Genomic DNA, 19,122 nt, shown 5'->3' on the forward strand with positions numbered 1-19,122 from the left:
AGGATAAACAAAGGCCAACAAAAGCATATATAAGCAAAAACTACAATACCAATGTGGCCAATCAATGTACCTTTTCCAAGGTTTTTCCTTTTTGGAAGTAAGATTTCATTCTAGCCCAGGCTGACCTGGAACTCACTCTGTAGTGCCAAGCTGAATTCACAGTGATCTTCTTATCCTCTCTGCCTCCTGAATACTAGCATTAAAAGTGTGCATCATCATGCCCATCATTTTTTTTTTTTTCTTTCTTGATGTCAATGTTGCATTTGGGAACTGGGAAACCAAAATGAATTATCTTATTCCTAAAACAAAAGAGGGCTAGGGTATAGCTCAGTGATAGAGAGCTTGTCTGAGTCTACAAGTTTAGGGTCAGTCTGACAGCACAGAAAGACCCTGTCAAAAACAAACAAAAACTCCCAATTAGGGCTGGGGTATGGCTCAGTGGGTAGAATGCCTGCCTTGGTTCTGAATGTGTTCCTCACATATACCGAGGTGTGGTGGTTCATGCTCATCACTCTATCACTTTGGAGATAGAGACAGAAGGATCAGGTGTTCAAGGTCACCCTCAGTTACATAGTTACATAGCCCTATACAGGCCAGCATAGGGCTACATGAGACCCCATCTCCAAAACAAATAATTAGTTAAAAGTTAAAAGCAAAAATACCCAAAACAACAAAACCCAAAACACCTCAGTTTTTTTGGATTCCCCTGTACTAGACTTGTCTTGTTTTCTCTGCTCTGTCCTGACTTTCTGTCATATGTATTAGAGCTCCCTTTACCGTGCCATTTATCCAATTATGAAGGAAACATCAGAGATTATGGTTTCTCTAAACAGTATAATCGTGAGTGTTTATTTGGAGAGGGTTCAGTGTTCTTGGCAGAAGACAATGTAAACAAAGTCAGTTTGGTCACCATAAGCAAAGTTCTATCTAAGAAATCTCTTCTAGAACGAGGTCAGCAGCCAGCCTGAGCCCAAGGACCACCAACAGGCTATTCTAAGGACCTTGGAGGCAGGGACCTGACGTGGACACTGATGACTTTCTGCAGAGACTCCCAAATGGTTCCTGCTGCTCTCACCCGGCTTGCAGGGCCCAGCAGCATCTGTCTGCAAAGATGGGCTCTGCTCTTCTCTGCCTCCTGCAGTCCCACTCTCAGCCACATTCGCCCTCCTCCACACCTCTGGATCAGCCACATTCTGACTGGAATTCTTTCCCGTTCTTTGTGCATGTGAGTATGCATGGGCATTCACGTCCACACGTGCATGTGTGTATGTGGCTGTGTGTGGAGGACAGAGGACAGCCTCAGGTGTCAATCCTCAGTAATGCCATCCACATTATTTATTTATTTTCTGTTTTGATATTGGGGACTGAGTTCAGGGCCTTGTGCACACTGGGAAAACACCTTCCCCTGAGCTCCCCCACAGGGTCACAAGCACACACCACTACTTCCTTGTGCACACTGGGTAAACACCTTCCCCTGAGCTCACCCGCAGGGTCACAAGCACACACCACTATTTCCTTGTGCACACTGAGTAAACACCTTCCCCTGTGCTCCCCCGCAGGGTCACAAGCACACACCACTATTTCCTTGTGCACACTAGGTAAACACCTTCCTCTGTGTTCCCCCATAGGGTCACAAGCACACACCACTATTTCCAACTTTTAAAATGTGGGTTCTGGATGTTGGACTTTGGTCCTGGAGCTTGCTCAGGGAGCACTTTACACCACCTGAGCCATCACTCCTCCCAGGTCTCACTCTGGCTGTTTTACTCAGCCCCTTGTTCTCTGTCCAGGGAATCCTCCCATCTGGGCCAGAGCTCCACCAGGTGCCCCAAAGCCCCCTGTATGGTCCTCTCTGAGTATGTGTGATACTGTGCCCCACCCTCCCACTGGGATGTCATCTCCTCAGATGCAGTAACTCATCTGTCTTCTTCCTTAGTTGATTTCTCTTGCTCTAAAAGACCTGACACCTGGCAGGTGCTTAGTAATATCTGTTGATGTAATGAATGAGGCAAAACAAGGAAGTGAAGGAAGGAGAAAAAAAGGCAAAAGAGAGGAAAGTACTTCTGAAGGAGCAGGGCACTGTGTTCATAACATGGGTGTCATCATACATTTGTTACATCATAGCACGCCTGGTTCTCTGTCTTATAAATTGCAATGATTATGCATGCACCTTTGGTTTTCTCCAACAATGAAAAACAGACTGTAAGCTCTTGACAGAATGAACCACTTGTGTTTTCAGGGCACTTTACAGCTGTTTCAGAATGGTTGTGACTGTTGTGACAATTCTGGGAGGCAGGTAAAGAGTAAATATTATTACTCTCATTGTGTAAACATGAGGAAACTAAGGCTCAGTGACTCATGGCCTGCCAAGGCCATATGTTTAGTAAGTGGTAAAGGCACAGGCTCCAGGTTCCTTGGTAAGGGAAAAGTTGGGTCCCACAGCAGTGTGTAAATTCTGTAGTTTACCTCTCACCCAGACAGCAGGGGTAAGAAAGGACAAAAGCTCTAGCCTCTATCTCCAGTGGATTAAAATCTAATCAAAATATGTTAGAAAGTGTCCCATTTTTTCTCCACGGATGGCATAAACAGAACTAGTGCTCAAGAGCAATGTTCTCCCAATGAATGCAAACTTAAGCTCAAAGCACGAGCTGCTAACAAGTCCTGTGAACAACTGCAAGTTATACTTGCATCAGCTTCTTTGCCTGGTTTGATGGACAGTCCCTTGCCAACGTCAACAGGACACTGAGCTCACACTGGAAATAGCTCTTTCAGTTTTGCCATGTGCAAATAGAAATAACCATCCGGGAAATCAGTTTTTCTTTTTTTTTTTTTTAACAGATTGAAGAATAACTGATATACAGTAAGCTGAACATTTTCAAAATGTACAATTATAATGACTTTTGACATACGCTTACATCCAAGTAACCACAATCAGAAGATGAACACATCCAGCACCCCCAAGGTTTCCTCTGCCTCTCTGTAATCTCTCCCTCCTACTATACTATAAGGGCCTGTTTTCTGTCATTATAGATTGGTTTGCATTCTCTAGAATTTTATAAAAATGGAATCGTACAGCAAGTATTCTTTGTCTTGTTTCAGTTAGCATAATCATTTTGAGATGCATTCATTTTCATGCGTATACCAATAGTGCATTCATTTTTACTGCCGAGTGTTATTCCATGGTCTGGCTGTCCACAACTTGTTTAGCATTCCCTGTTGATGACTCTTGGGGCTGCTTGTATTTTTTTGGCTATGTTAACCTGTATTAAGCTGTGAGTCAGTGTGGACAGAGGCTCTCATTTCTCTTGACTAAGAACCTAGCAGTAGAGTGAGTATATAGCAGGGGCATATTTCACTTTGTAAAAACAGCCAAGACTTTGTTGTTGTTTTAAGTGGAGGCACCATTTTATATTCCCATGAAAATTTGAATTCTATATCCTTGCCAACACTTGGTTTGGTAAGGTTTTTGAATTTTAGTGATTCTAGTGGGTGTATAGTATTATTTCTTTGTGGTCTGAATCTGTATTTTCCCAATGATTGTAATATCTGTTAAAATCTTTTGCCTAAGTTTTAGTAACTATTTGTCTTCTTACTCATATGTTATAAAGGCTCATTGTATCTCTTCAATCAAAATTCTTTGAATTTATGGAAGTTGTCATTAAAAACCAAGTTCTTTTTTTGGTAGGTAGGTACAAAAGTAGATAGATGGTACATACACACATGATATTGATAGGCAGGCAGCAGGTGCTTTAGAAATTCTTTCTCCTTAATCTCTTGCTGCTCTTTTGTTCTCACAGCACTGCCTTTGAAGAACAAACTTATTTTGGTGAAGAAAACTTACTGAACTTTGTCTTGTATTTCATGTACTTTTATGTGTTATGCTTAAGAAGTCCTCCCTCAACTTTGCTAAATTCAAGATTATTTCTCCATGTTTTCTTTTAAATATTTGTTTTGGTCTGGATGTTTGTGTCTCCCAAAAGTCTTGAGTTCCTAAGCCACAAGAGGATGGCATTCTAAAATGTGGCCACTGGGAGGTTCTGCTCTCATGGTATGGGCACCACAAAGAGGTAGCTAGTTCCCCTTGCCATATGAGGTTACACTGTGCAAATGTTCCTCTGAAGGAAACGGGCCCTCTTCAGACCACCAATCTGCCAGTGCTTTATCACCAGCCCCCCCCCCCCCAGAACTGTGAAAAGTAAGCTGATGTTGGTTAGAAGCTGCATGGTATAGAGGAGTTGGCTCAAAACAGACCAGACAGACATAACACCTGCATTAAGTCAACAAGTCCATTTTGAGTGCATGCTGTATATGGGTGTGGAGAAAGGGCTGCAGCTGCACTTTCTGGTTAGGACTACCTGGCTGCTCCTCCACAGCTTGTTGAGATGATTACTCATTACTGAGTTCCCTGTGCCCCTTCACACAAAATCGGCTGTTTTATCTGTGTGGGTCGGTTTCTAAGCTTTGTTAACTTATCCATTTTTGCTCTCTTTAAGACAATACTACCTTGATTATTATAAGCTTTACAGTGAGTCTTAAAATCATGTAGTGTAAATTCTTCCAGCTTTGCTCTTTAAGTTAATTTAGGTTAAGGTGCTTGTCTGCAAAGCCGACAGACCCATGTTCAAGTTCCCAGGATCCACATAAAGCCAGATGCACAAGGTGGTGCATGCTTCTGGAGTTTGTTTGCAGTGGCTAGAGGTCCTGGTGCACCCATTCTCCCTCCATCTGTCTGTCTGTCTGTCTGTCTCTCTCTCTCTCTCTCTCTAAGTAAATAAATAAAATATTTTTTTAAAAATTTAAACTAGGCTGGAAATATGGCTTAGTGGTTAAGGCACTTGTCAGCAAAGCCAAAGGACCCAGATTTGATTCCCCAGTACCCATGCAAAGCTAGATGCACAAGGTGACGGAAGTGCCTGGAGCTCGTATACAGTGGCTAGAGACCCTGGTGTGCCCATTCTCTTTCTGTATCTGCCTCTCTCTCTCCTTCCCTCCTCTCTCTCTCTCAAATAAATAAACAAAATTTAAAAATTTAAAAGAGCCGGGCGTGGTGGCGCACGCCTTTAATCCCAGCACTCGGGAGGCAGAGGTAGGAGGATCGCCATGAGTTCAAGGCCACCCTGAGATGACAGAGTTAATTCCAGGTCAGCCTGGACCAAAGTGAGACCCTACCTCAAAAAAACCAAAAAAAAAAAAAAAAAAATTTAAAAGAAAACTATTTTGGGTCCTTGGCATTTATATACATATTTTAGAATTAGCTAGGCAATTCCTACAAGAAGTCTACTGAGATGTTTGACTACTTATATCTTTACATCAATTATTAAGTTAGGAAGAAAATATGTGCCAATATTGAGTTTTCTGAGTTTTCTCATATTTAAGTCTTATTTCATTTCTCTCTTATAGTTTTCAACATATAAGTTTTGTATATCTTTGTCATATTTACCATGACTACTTTATATTTCTGATGCTATTGAAAGTAGTATTTAACAAAAATAATCTTTTTCCACAGGAAGAATGCAAACTCATTCTTTCCATCTGCCTGTGTGTGTGATCACCCATTCTTCTGCTCCACAATTATTTTCCATGAACTCCTTAGTGCTGGGCTCTGAAGACCCTATTAGCTCATGCCATTTCCCCTCCTGTTCCCACTGCCTGTAACCCTAGTCAGTACATCTTACTCTAGCTGAATCACACAAGTAGACACCTTGTTATACATGCTGCTATGGATTTTTCTTCTTATATGTGCATTTTGCTCAACTAAATTGAGAGTAAAAACTGGAATTTAGGGTTGTAGAGATGGCTTAGTGGTTTAGGTGCTTGCCTGTGAAGCCTAAGGACCCATGTTTGACTCTCCAGATCCCAAGTAAACCAGAAGCACAAAGGTGAGGCAAGCACAAGGTCACACATGCTGACTAGATGGCACAAGCATTGGAGTTCAATTTTAGTGGCTGAGGCCCTGGCATGCCAATTCTTTCTCTTTCTCTAAATAAAAACACACACAAAAAAACCCTGGAATTTATACTTATTCATACATCCATTATGCTTGGGGTATTGATAAAGAGATAAATTATTCTTCTTAATAAATCTCGTATCACTACAAAAATATTATGTCTGAAATTCTATTCCATGTTTAACACTGGCTTATAATTAAGCAAATAAAGAATAGATAAAAATGTTTGTTGTGTTCAGCTGTAGTACATACTAAGGGGCTTTAAATAACTAGGTGTGAGCCAGCCCTGGTGGCACACGCCTTTAATCCCAGCACTTGGGAGACAGAGGTAGGAGGATCATCATGAGTTCAAGGCCACCCTGAAACTACTGAGTGAATCCCAGGTCAGCCTGGGAAAAGCAAGATCCTACTTTAAAAAACCAAACCAAACCAAGCAAAACAACAACAACAACAAAAGATGTGTGGCATTGCGTCCTCATCACAGGGAGCTCTCAAGGAGGAGAATGGTGAGGACACCATCTTTTCAGAGTCTAGGGGGCAGAGCCTGTGGTTGGGGGAGTTCTAGGATGGCTTCTGCCCACTTTCTGTTTTGGTCTCTGGCATGTGCAATTCTAATAGCTATTCGCATTTGTCTGAGCCTGTTTACAAGATACAAGCAGCTGTTTACAAGACACCAGCCAAATTCTACCCTTGAGCATCCAAGAATTATTTCTAGTGATTTCAGTCCATTATTGGAGTCTAGCCCTATTCATTTTTTTTTTGGTATGATTTAAACATACACTCAACATGTTTATAAGCCTTTGAAATATAGCTCCCTAGTCCTATAACATGGCAGGCATTCTAGCAAGGGTCATGTAGTAGCACCTACCTCAGAGTCTACACAGCTCAGAGATTAAAATCCCCAACCCGCAAATGAGATACTCAGGGTCCGGTCTATGTTTTCAGTTTATATTATCATCTTTAATGAACCTCAATTTCTCTTACTCTCTCCATGTGAACCATTTCAAGACACATTAAAAGCTGTGGATACAATAGACTGGGCAAACTAGTGCTGTGACAGTCACAGGCATCACGGGAATTGATAGAGAGCTAGCTGCCTAACCAAAAAAAAAAAAAAAAAAAAAGAGTCAAGGTAATAGGGGGTGCTGGAGAGATAGCTCAGTGGTCAAAAGTTACTTACTTGCTTCAAGGCCTGCTGGCCTGGGTTCAATTTCCCAGTCACCCACATAAAACTGGATGGGCATTTATTTGCAGTGGCAACAGACCCCCAAATAAATATATAACTAAATATAAGGAATATTAGTGACATCCTATCTAGCATTTTCTTGAAAAAAAGTGTCATTATTAGTAGATAGCCAAAATAGGAGAAAATACACAGCTGTCACTGTAGCAGCGTTAACAATTAGCATGTTACATTTTAAAGTTTGTTGATTTTTATGAACATAACAACATGAATAACTGAAAGTAGGCTTACATTTTACTGCTGATAACCAAGCAACCCAAAGAATTCATACTTATTGTGTGCTTTAGCTTAGGGAGAAAAGCGTCCTTTTTTTTTCCCTTGGTTTTTCAAGGTAGGATCTCACTCTAGCTCAGGCTGACCTGGAATTAACTATATAGTCTCAGGGTGGCCTCAAACTCACAGTATTCCTCCTACCTCTGCCTCCCGAGTGCTGGGATTAAAGGGGTGCACCACCATGCCCAGCAGAAAAGTGCCCTTTTAAGTTACAAATCAGTATAAAAGTACATTTAAAAATAGTTCCTAGCTAAGAATGTAGTTCAGTTGGTGGAGTGCTTGCCAAACATGCACAAACCACTGGGGTCAGTGCCCAGCACTGCATAAAACAAGGCATGGCTGTTCGGGCCTATACTCCCAGCACAGCAGAAGTGGAAACAGGAGGATCACACACTCATCGTCAGCTATATAGGAAGTTGTGAGGCCAGCTCAGAATACAGGAAACTCAACAAAAGTAAAATTCCAAAGGCTCCATTATAGATGAATAGTAATGACAACTTTGTGAAGGCGAACACTTTAATTCTGTTGGAAAAAGCTAGAAGTCATTGTCTATACAGGTTTGTAAGATTTCAGACAAATAGACAGGGAAGCACAGTGACATACGGACAAATAGGTAAATTTTACCCTAAAAGACACAAGGACAAGGAATCCTATGTAATATTCCTGTGACTCTGCTGTGTCTTTGAAGCATTCTCATGAGGTCTCATACAGGAAAAGGCTCCATAACGCCTTAATCACTCTTGTTTGTAACTTCATGTCCGTGTAACAGAGTACCTAAGATAATCAGCTTCACAAGAGGAAAGGCTTACTTAGGCTCAGTTTTGGAGGACTTAGTCTATGGCTTCTTGATGGGTTGTTTTTGGACGGTAGGGAGGCAGCATATTATAGAGGGAGTGTGGGGTAGAGGAAGCTCCCAAGTGATGATCAAGCATGAAAAGAGGGTTCAGAGGAAGGACCGAGGATGCTTCAGGGACATGTCTCAAACAACCCATCTTTCTCCTACTACATGTCAATATTCAAAAGTTCCACTACCTCCCAACAAAAACCGAGCCAGAAATCCGGCCTTTAATGCATGAGTCTTGGGGGGGGGGGGGAGAGGAGAATTCCAGATTCAAACCATGCTCTACTCAATCAACACACATATGCCAGGCCCTATGCAAGACATAGCTCCTGCTCTCAAGACGTTCCACCTAGTGGCCATTCTCTTAGGCCTCCAGGAGCTTCACACTTCCTTCCTGTCCTCACACAGGCAAGATCCAGCCACTATCTACAAAGAGCTGCCTATGATACATCAGTCAAAAACATCTCTCCATTACTAATGCTAGGTTCTTTGTGATCTAGGTGACATCAGGTGGGACAGAATACTGGATTGGTCCCTTTTTCAATGCTGCTTTCATCTGCTTTGCCTTGCTTCTCCTCCTCTCCTTTCTTCTTTACAATGTTCTTCTGACTATTAACCCTATGTGACAAGAATAACTTAAAATGTCCCATAAAGACAAAAATTCTTACCAGTTGGGGGAGTGGGACTGGGAAGTGAGTAGGGTATAAGACTGACCACAGGGCCTGGGCACGTGGCTCAGTGGTGGAGTGCTTGCACGCTCAGCTCAAGTTCCTGGGTTTACTCCCTAGCACCACAACAAAGCCTGACCACAGAACAAAGAAGTGGGGGACATGAATACCTGACATTCTTATTACTCTAATGTTGTTTTCATGTTTCTTATAAAGAAGGCTAAAATAAAATAAATACATCAGAGAAAACCTACCACACCAATTATTTTACCCTGAAAATATGGTGGTAAGCTAAGGTATCCATGATTTAGATACATGACAGGATTAAATTAATTTGCATGCATGAGTCACTCACTTTTAAAATAAGGAGCCAAGCCAGGCGTGGTGGCGCACACCTTTAATCCCAGCACTTGGGAGGCAGAGGTAGGAGGATCACTGTAAGTTCGAGGCCACCCTGAGACACCATAGTGAATTCCAGGTCAGCCTGGGCTTGAGTGAGACCCTACCTCAAAAAACCAAAAAATAAAAAAATTTAAAAAAATTAAAATAAGGAGCCACATCTTCAAGTCTTTCATTCCTCTTGATTCTTTCCCTCACTAGGTCTCATGTTGATACTTTATAAGTTGGGCATTCGAAAATTTGTAATGAATGAAATTAGAGCTATTATTTCTATGACCAACTCCTGTAGTGGGCACTTCAACCAGTCACATTTTCAAACCAATGTTTATGAAAAAGATGTGTCTCAAAGGATGTAAAAGTTTCATGTTTCACATGTGTGAAATTAAAGAAACATGGTGATTGGAGTAACTGGCTTCACTCCCTAAGTAGCTCACTTTACGTTCCCTCCCTTCAGTAAGTCAGGAGTCCTTATGCACTGACCCCTGCTGGGGGATTACTCATTCACAGACCAATAAAGTCGCAGGGAAAGACTGAAATCTGAGAACAAATGTATTTTCAAAATGATTAAAGTTTAGTATCACAGGAATCCACGCCAGCTCCCAAACCAAGCCCAGGGATGTTTCTGGCAGATATGCAACCTGGATCATCTACGCAGCTATTTAAAATTGCTTGCCATGTTACCACGACAGACTTAAATATCAAAACACAGGTGTGTAGCAGGGTTGCACAATCCTGTGGTAAGAGAGGACATGAGATCATGCCACCTAGAAACAGACCCAAACATAAACACCCACTTGGGTTCAGGTGTACAGCTGTCTACAGGCAGAGGGATCTGTCTGAGGTTTTATTCAGATACATATATGCTCTGTGTTTTTTAATCTGGCAAGCATCTTATATACCTGCCTTTATGCTATTTTAAACCTCTTCAAAGACCCCTAAGATCAGAATTGCCCCTAATTTAAAAAGTCTTATTTGTTTAACAGAGTGACATAAAAGTCTCAGTACAGCAGGAGTACAAATATTCCATTCCACTGTGAACTAAGAAAGAAAACGACGAAGACAAAGCCTTGTGAAAACAGGTGATTTAATGAAAGCTGTCACACAAAGTAGAGTGTGTACTCTATCTAATGATTCATTTTGCATTAGGTAGTTTGTAAGGTTATACTGGTTTGTGAATTTGTTTGGTTTGGTTTTGGGTTTTTGGTTTTTGGTTTTTCGAGGTAGGTCTCACTCTGGTCCATGCTGACCTGGAACTCACTATGTAAGCTCAGGGTGGCCTCAAACTCACAGTGATCCTATCTTTGCCTCCCGAATGCTTGGGATTAAAGGTGTGCACCACCATGCCTGGCTGGCTTGTGAATTTTTAAGCTACTTGGGAAGGAGGTAGAGGGGAAAGGATGGAGGGAGGAGAAGAGAGAGAAAGAGAGAGATTGAGAGAAAAAGAATGAATAACAGACACAAGCAGCCTCATACCTCCACATCTGAAGAACAGAATCCAACCCTGGCTCCTGATGACAAAATGTCCCTGGGTCTTTGGTTCAAATTTTCACAAGCCAGAGACTGACTTTGTTTAGAGAAGACTAACCGTGGTAAACATGCTATTGATCCAACTGACAAGCACACACTTATCACCTGTGCTTAGATGCAAACTCTGATTGCTCAATAGACCAGGAGTTAGTTTTGTGTGAGTAAGAGCATGAAGGGAAGAGGCATGTGTATAGCTGTGAGCAAATCACTATACTGTGTCTCTCTAATATGAAATCTTCCCAAGAGAAACAAATCCCTTCTTAAACCAAACCAAAACCCCATGAAAAGGAGAAGCATGCACATAGATGTAAACAAGGAGGTATTTTGTGCATGGCCACCATTTGGTCCACAGATGTTGGTGTCTGCCCTCAGCTACCACAAACCAACCACTGTACTTCACTTTTGCATAGCACCTTCAATCACAGAAGGAACATGAAATGCGATTTGGTTGCTTGGACAGTGTGTGCGTGCAAAATCTGTGCAAGAATTACAACGGAGCAAACTCCTGTCAAGCCTGTTTGGTTGCCTCTACAAGGAGGTGGATGTTGGGCTGGAGAAGGCTCAGCCTTCCACTGGGCAAGCCCACGCAGTGTCTCCGGCCACACTGAGCAGTGGGCTGGAGAAGGCTTGGCCTTCCACTGGGCAAGCCCAGGCAGTGTCTCCGGCCACACTGAGCAGTGGGCTGGTGAAGGCTTGGCCTTCCACTGGGCAAGCCCAGGCAGTGTCTCCAGCCACACTGCACAGTGGGCCGTAGAAGGCTTGGCCTTCCACTGGGCAAGCCCAGGTGGCATCCTCAGCCACAATGCAGCTGCTGCCTTCTTACATCACAACTCATTTATTATTATACATTCTGCATCCCAATAAGGGAAGAAGTGCATTTTGTGAATTTTCCTTATTTATGAAATTGTTAGGATTCATTAATATGACATATCTAAAAAACGAAGGGGGCCACTCAGATTTGGATCCCAAGGAGCCAGGACATAGCTCCTACTTTGTTGTTGGCAATCTTCATATCCTATAGCAGAAAGGTAGTTCCTCTGGACTCTAGTCTTCTAGCCCACAGAGAAGGGAGAGGTGTCTTCTAGATGTGTGCTTCCTAGCCTTTTCTAGCACAAACAACATTTCCATACATCAAAACCTCTGTCAGACTAATCACAAGACAGCAGTTAGACTTGGAGATTCTATGCAATGAGAAAAATATAACAACAAAAAGAAATGTGGATGTAGTGACAGTTGAAAACAAAATCCCAATTTATTGATCACAGCAGACAACACTCATTTTAAAAGTAATGGTACACAGATGTTAGACATTATTTAGTCTACAAACAACAGTTGGTATACGTATGAACTTGGAGTCTGCAATACCTACCTAGCAGATCCCCCACCGCACTCCACTTAGTTCTCTGTATACAAAGGCTGGGGACTCAGAACTATGGCACATGCTCCATGTCCTCCCTGGCACTGGCCGTGTGGCATTTCCATCCTACCCCTACCATTTACTATGGCTCTGGACACAGACAGGAAATGCCAGCTCCACGTCCTCCCTACAGTTGTATTCTAGTGGGGTCTCGCCATAGCACTGTTAAGCTGGGATTCTGTGTAAGAAATGCTTAACAGAAACCTTAGATCCCTAGTACAGCAGTCCTATCTAACAGAACCACTGACCTTTTGTTGCTGTCCTAGAAATATTTCCACAGAGATCCTGAAATTTCTTTTTGTAGAAGGGAACCTTTGTCCTACAGCAAGAGGACATCCTCTCTGACACATTCCTTTACAACCAGAGGAAAAGAGGGAGGGAGGAAAACAGGGAAGGGAGAAAGAGGAAGAAAGACATTTCTTGGTTCTCAGAGAATACAGTTCACTTTCCCAAAACATCTGTAACCTTGGGTAGAAAAAAAAGGTGAACAAAATAAGCAGTTTCTATAAAACAAAAGCAGATTTACCAGTGGCTCTTTCCCCAGAAGTTCAGAAAAAGATGTAGGGTTTCCAGTATTACTGAATCCTTTGAGTTTCTCAAATAATGAGGTCACAAGTAGACACAGTGATCAATATAGTTGGTCTTCACAGGCATTGAGAACATTATTTATGACATCGGGACATCCAGACCCTAGCAACTGACTGATACATATTCACTAGCTTTACAAGCAAGACACAGGAATAAACTCAACCATGCTAGAGTCATCTTAAAGAACTATTTATTTTATTTTATTTGACAGAGAAAGAGGGAGATAGAGAGAATGGGCACGCCAGAGCCTCTAGCTACTGCAGAACTCCAGATGCATGTGCCCCTTTGTGTATTTGGCTAACATGGGTCCTGGAGAATCAAACTTGGGTCCTTTGGCTTTGCAGGCAAACGCTTTAACCACTAAGCCATCCCTCCAGCCCAAGTACTATTTTTTTAACATAACTTGAACTTTTAAAAGAATTATTTTCTCAAAGATGACTCAAAGCTGCATTGACTTGCTATTCATCATCTATTACTACTACTTAAAGTTCCTTTAATAGTTACAAGGATCTTCTATTGATCAGTGACAAGTCTTTGACGTATACTATTACTCTCATACCCAAAACCAACCCAAAAGACTTAACAATACATATATTTAGCAAACAAAAATATATTTAAGAGCTGGGTGTGGTGGCACACACCTTTAATCCCAGCACTCGGGAGGCAAAGATAAGAGGTAGGAGGATTGCTGTAAGTTCAAGGCCATCCTGAGACTACATAGTGAATTCCAGGTCAGCCTGAGCTAGAGTGAGACCCTACCTCGAGAAACCCATTTATGTGTGTGTATATGTGTATGTATATGTACAAATATATATATATGCATATATATATACACACATATATATACAACACACACACAGAAACATATATGTACATATATATATACGTATATATGTGTGTGTGTATATGCATATATATATATACTGGAGAGATGGCTTAATGGTTAAGGAGCTTACCTGCAAAGCCAAAGGACCCAGGTTTGATTCCCCAGGACCCACATAAGCCAGGTGCACAAGGCACTGCATGTATCTGGAGTTCGTTTTCAGCAGCTGGAGGCCCTGGTCGCCTATTATCTCTCTCCCTCTTGTTCCCTCTCTCTCAAATGATACATATGGCTACAGGGATGGTTTAGCAGTTAGATATACACCCACTGGGAGGTTTAATAGGCATGTCCTGATCCTGTATCTCTGAACATACTTTTCCCATTGTGTTGATTTCAGTAAAGGGTAACTTCATTCTTGTAGTTGAGCCAATAAAAACCAAAAAAAAAAAAAAAATATATACCAGGCTTATGGGGCCAGAGAGATTACTTAGTGGTTAAGGCACTTGCCTATGAGGCCTAGCACCAAGGTTCAGCTTCCTAGTACTCATGTAAAGCCAGATACACAAGGTGCATGCACCTGCAGTTCATTGAAGTAGCTAGAAGCCCTGCCATACCCATTCTCTTTCTGTCTCTCTATCTGTCTCCCTCTCTCTCTCTCTCTCAAATAAGTAAATAAATGAAGTTAAAAAATTAATTTAAAAATACTAGACTTGGGGCTGGAGAGATGGCTTAGCGGTTAAGCGCTTGCCTGTGAAGCCTAAGGACCCCGGTTCGAGGCTCGGTTCCCCAGGTCCCACGTTAGCCAGATGCACAAGGGGGCGCACGCGTCTGGAGTTCGTTTGCAGTGGCTGGAGGCCCTGGCACACCCATTCTCTCTCTCTCCCTCTATCTGTCTTTCTCTCTATGTCTGCCGCTCTCAAATAAATAAATAAAAAATGAACAAAAAAATACTAGACTTGGAACATAATCCTATAGAAAATTGTATTTGTCTATTGTGAATTGAACATGGTTCAGCAAATATCTCTGCAGTGAAGAGTGGAGCCTGCAGAGTTAATGCCTAGTAGAGGAGTAACTGGATCTGTTGGTAGCTCTATTTTCATCTTTTTCAGGAGTCTACATGTTGATTTCCACAGTGGTTGCACAAGTTTGCACTCCCATCAACAGTGAATGAGGTTCCTCTTTCCCCACATCCTTACCAATATTTATTGTCATTTGATATTTCAATGATTGCCATGCTAACTGTAGTATGGTGGAATCTCATAGTTGTTTTCATTTGCATTTCCCTGATGGTTAAGGATGGTGAACATTTTTCTTAAGTATTAGCTATTTGTATTTCTTCCTTTGAGAACACCGTATTCAGTTCTCTGACCCATTTTTTGAGTGGATTGTTTGATATTTTATGGCTTAGTTTTTGAGTTCTCTGTAGATTCTAAATATTAGGCCTCTATCAGTGGGAAGCCAGTCCCCATATGATTAGCCCATATAGTTCTGTAAAGCGCTACATGAGCTGCTGGGGAAAAGTGTCCAACAATGTTGTAAGCCAGCAAGGGACACTGCCATATGAAAGCAACAGCCTGACAAGATGTACACACCTGTGCAGTGGTGGCACCCAGCCTTTGTGGGTAACCAGTGGCTTCCTGATTGGCCAACAGATCTGTTCAGTGGAAAGAAACCCTTAACTGTAACTGGACACCAAGTCAGAATCCTATGGAGGCCAAGATTATGGGCTCCAATGACAAGCTCCCAGTATTTTTGGTCAGAAGAGGGGCTACATCTATCATAATGTCTCCCAAATAACAATGCTTATTCCCTTTCACCTATGCTGACCTCACTCTGTTGGCGAATCTGTTTTTTTTTTTTTTTCTTTTTTGGAAGGCAGCAGGAACCAACAACAACCAAAATCTATTAACAAGACAAGAAAAGATAGCTGACTCCTTAGCAGGAGTTGAACCACCCCTCCCTCATCAGCCAGGGCCTAGGAAAAACCACAGAGGATTTGATGAGATGAGCAAGAGCACTGTTTCCATGGCAAGCCTGACAACCTGCATCAGGGTGATGGAGACAGACACTAAGGAGACTCAACATGTACCAAAACAGAAATCCAGAGGCTGTGAGAGCTCAGCACTGAAGTAGACTTAAAACTCACACCCCACCATGGCTCAGGGAATTTTGTGGAAGAGGCAGGTGGAAAAACTGTAGGAGCCACAGGATGGGAGGGAATATCCAGAGGCATTGCCCCCCACAAGGACTAATTGCTGCTCTCACAACTCATGACCCACAACCCCATGGGGAATAACAGCAAGCCCACTGAGGAGGGCCCTCAGTGGAATAGGGGCAGGGAGGAGGAAAGTGATGATATCAACATAAGATGTGTCCATATGAAGTATATACTTAATAAACATTATGAAAAAAGAAAATCATATTTATGATTTTATTATGAAGACTAATAAGAAAATTAAAATTCCTCAAACAAATGTTCTTCACAGAATACATGAAAGGTAGCATTCTGACCTAAAATAGGGAATATTTTCTTTTTTTTTTTTTTACTTAAATACCTATATAAAAGAAGGGAAATTATGATAAATCTTTCTCTTCATTGTCCAAATTCTCCTAACCTTTATAAATCCTATTTCGAAATCTTATCTTAAAAAAAAAAAATCCTCTGGATTGTATCCAAGGTTTCCAAACCCAAAGGTCATGTACTAGCATGTGTCATAGAATGCTTAAAGCCATCATAGAGCTGTCACTGATTTCTTGGCATACACTGTCAGATGATGCATGGATACATCACAGAAAGGGTGGCATCACATCAATCCAGGATCTAGACCTAGATGGAATTAAAAGTCTGAAAACAGCATGGGAAGATCAGGGGTGCTGTGGTCCCAGCATCAAATCAGTCTGTGCATATCAAAGCTCCTCCACAGCCCAGAAGTAAATGACCTGAAACCAGATCACTATATTCAAGTGGCTCTGTAATCTAAAAGTCTTACTCCCTCCTGTCTATACATATCCAAGCTCTCTGTAATCCAGAAGTTTTACTCCCTGCTGCACTCAATGACCTGAAGCCAGATCACTACATTCAAGTGGCTCTGTAATCTGAAAGTCTTACTCCCTCCTGTCTATACATATCCAAGCTCTCTGTAATCCAGAAGTTTTACTCCCTGCTGCACTCATTGACCTGAAAATCAGATCACTATATTAAAGTCACTCTGCAATCCATTAGTCTTACTCCCTGCTGAACTCAGTGACCAGAAGCCAGGTTGCTGAAGCTGCACTGAGTCACTACAGCTGCTTCTAATGACAAAATATTCTTTCTTGTGCTCTGACCCCCCAGGCATCACCAATACCTAATATACCAAGCACCTCCCCTCCTTCCCAAGGCTATCTAAATTGGGAAGATCTGGGAAGTCCACCTGATCCTAAACTGGGGCTTGAGCTACACAGGGAATTTGAGGCACCAAAGGGGGAAAAGGTAATTAGAAACATTTATTTATACAGTGTAAGTCAAGTTTTGCTAAAGTCAGGTCTTGTCAAAAGTAACTGGTAGCTTGTAACCAGTGCAACCCCCCAGGAGTAACTTGAGGGAAATGTTTTAAAAAGAGTATGTTACCATCAACTCAAATGTTGAAGCCCTATCCTATGGTATAATACTATTTGGACATGAGGCCCTTGGAAGGTAATTATGGTTAGATGAGATACTGAAAGTGAGGCCTTTGATCTGTTGGTACTAATGTCCTTTTAGTAAGAGTTGGCAGAGAGCTCATTCTTTCTACCATGTGAGGACCAAAGTATGCAGTCTAGGATAAGACCTCACCAGAAATCAACCAGGATGGCATTTTGATTTTAACTGCTAGGCTCAGCACTAGAGAAACAAGTTCTTGTACTTTAGTCCATGGAATCTACTGTGTTTCGTTATGGCAGCTTCAGCTAACTAATACACAAGGTGACAGATTGTCAAAGTTGCTTTAAATCGTCAAGTCTAAGAAAGCACATTTGGAACGCTCTCTGAGTGATATTTTTAACTCAATTTCTTCTGTTCAGCAGAAGAGTACAAGATCACTTGTTTTTCTCTTCTCACTCTCTTCCCAACTCCCCTCCCCCATCAGCCATATCTTATTAAGACAAGGTTTTCATTTTAGAGAAATGTAAGCCCACAGAGTAGGTAAGCAGGCAGCTCTAGGATAACCTGGGAAAAGCAAACAAGCCCGGGCCGAGTCCCATGGCACAGAACTCCTGGCCCAGTGTTCTTATAGCACTCTGTACATCTGAGGGAGACTTTTCAGAAAATCCTTCAGAGACTCTTCCAACTCTTATAAGAACTTGTTCTTTTGTCAAAACAAAAAGTCAATATAGTAAAGATAAGACAATAAAAAAGAAAGGTCAAAGCCATGCATATTATTGAACGTGTTGATCTTAGAAGCCCTGAACAAGTGCACTAGTCTGATCATGCTCTCAGACCCAGCAAAAAAGGAATACTCAGCTGTATTAAGGTTTGTATACTGAATAACCCACCCACCCACAAAGATGAAACCAAACACAGAAGAGGTAGGTCACATTTTGCAGGGTTCTATTTCCAGAGTTCCTCTCCTCTGTTCCCTTTTAATCATATCCCTGAATGAAAAATGTTGAGTAGCATGTAACACATTAAGAAAGGTCTTTGTTCTAAAATCACACACATAAATCAAACAGACACTGCTTCTAAGTTAGCAGAAGAAAAGAAAATGAAATTAACTCTAAAAACTGAAGGAAGTAAGAGTCAATCTATAACCTTCATTGACTTGTCCCTTAAAAACATCACCAACTGTCTCAAGCGCTACACATCTAGAGGAGCCTGCCCACAGGCAGCAGCGGCACAACTCATCAGTTAACTTACAGTTGGGAGGTGTGTAACCAAGAGCCGCATGACAGCACCAACCACAACAATCTGATTAATCAGGAGTAAGAGGGCTGGTGAGATACTCAGTGGGCAAAGTGTTGGCAGTGCAAGAGTGAGCTGGAGCTTGAATCCCTGGTACCCAAATAAATGCCAGGTGGGCATGGCAGCCCACTTGTAATCCTAGCCCTTGGGAGGCACAAAGTATTCCTAGGGCAAGCTGGATAGCTAGACTAGCCAAATTGGAAAGTTCTAGTTTCAAGTGAGAGACTGTGTCTCAGTAAATAAGGTGCAACACTATTGAGGAATACAAGCACATATACACATGTGCACCTGCACATATATGTGCTCCCACATACATGTGACCATGCATACACACATACACACCCAAAAGTACACAAAACAGAATAGTCCTCACCATATGTACAAAGGTAGTTATTGTCAGTTGTGGTAAGATGGAAAGAAAATCCATAATTCCATCAAGAAGAATCCTGTTAAATAAACTGCACTGGAAGTTTATATC

General features: G+C 41.8%; 1 protein-coding gene across 1 annotated transcript in view; it reads right to left on the reverse strand.

Annotated features, from left to right (window-relative positions):
* The window catches only part of Babam2 (BRISC and BRCA1 A complex member 2), a 442,166-nt gene that overhangs the window by 122,161 nt on the left and 300,883 nt on the right, over positions 1 to 19,122 (reverse strand). The gene's annotated exons all lie outside the window — the stretch shown is intronic.

Source organism: Jaculus jaculus, chromosome 5 (assembly GCF_020740685.1).
Source record: "Jaculus jaculus isolate mJacJac1 chromosome 5, mJacJac1.mat.Y.cur, whole genome shotgun sequence".
NCBI classification, from domain to species: Eukaryota; Metazoa; Chordata; class Mammalia; order Rodentia; family Dipodidae; genus Jaculus; species Jaculus jaculus.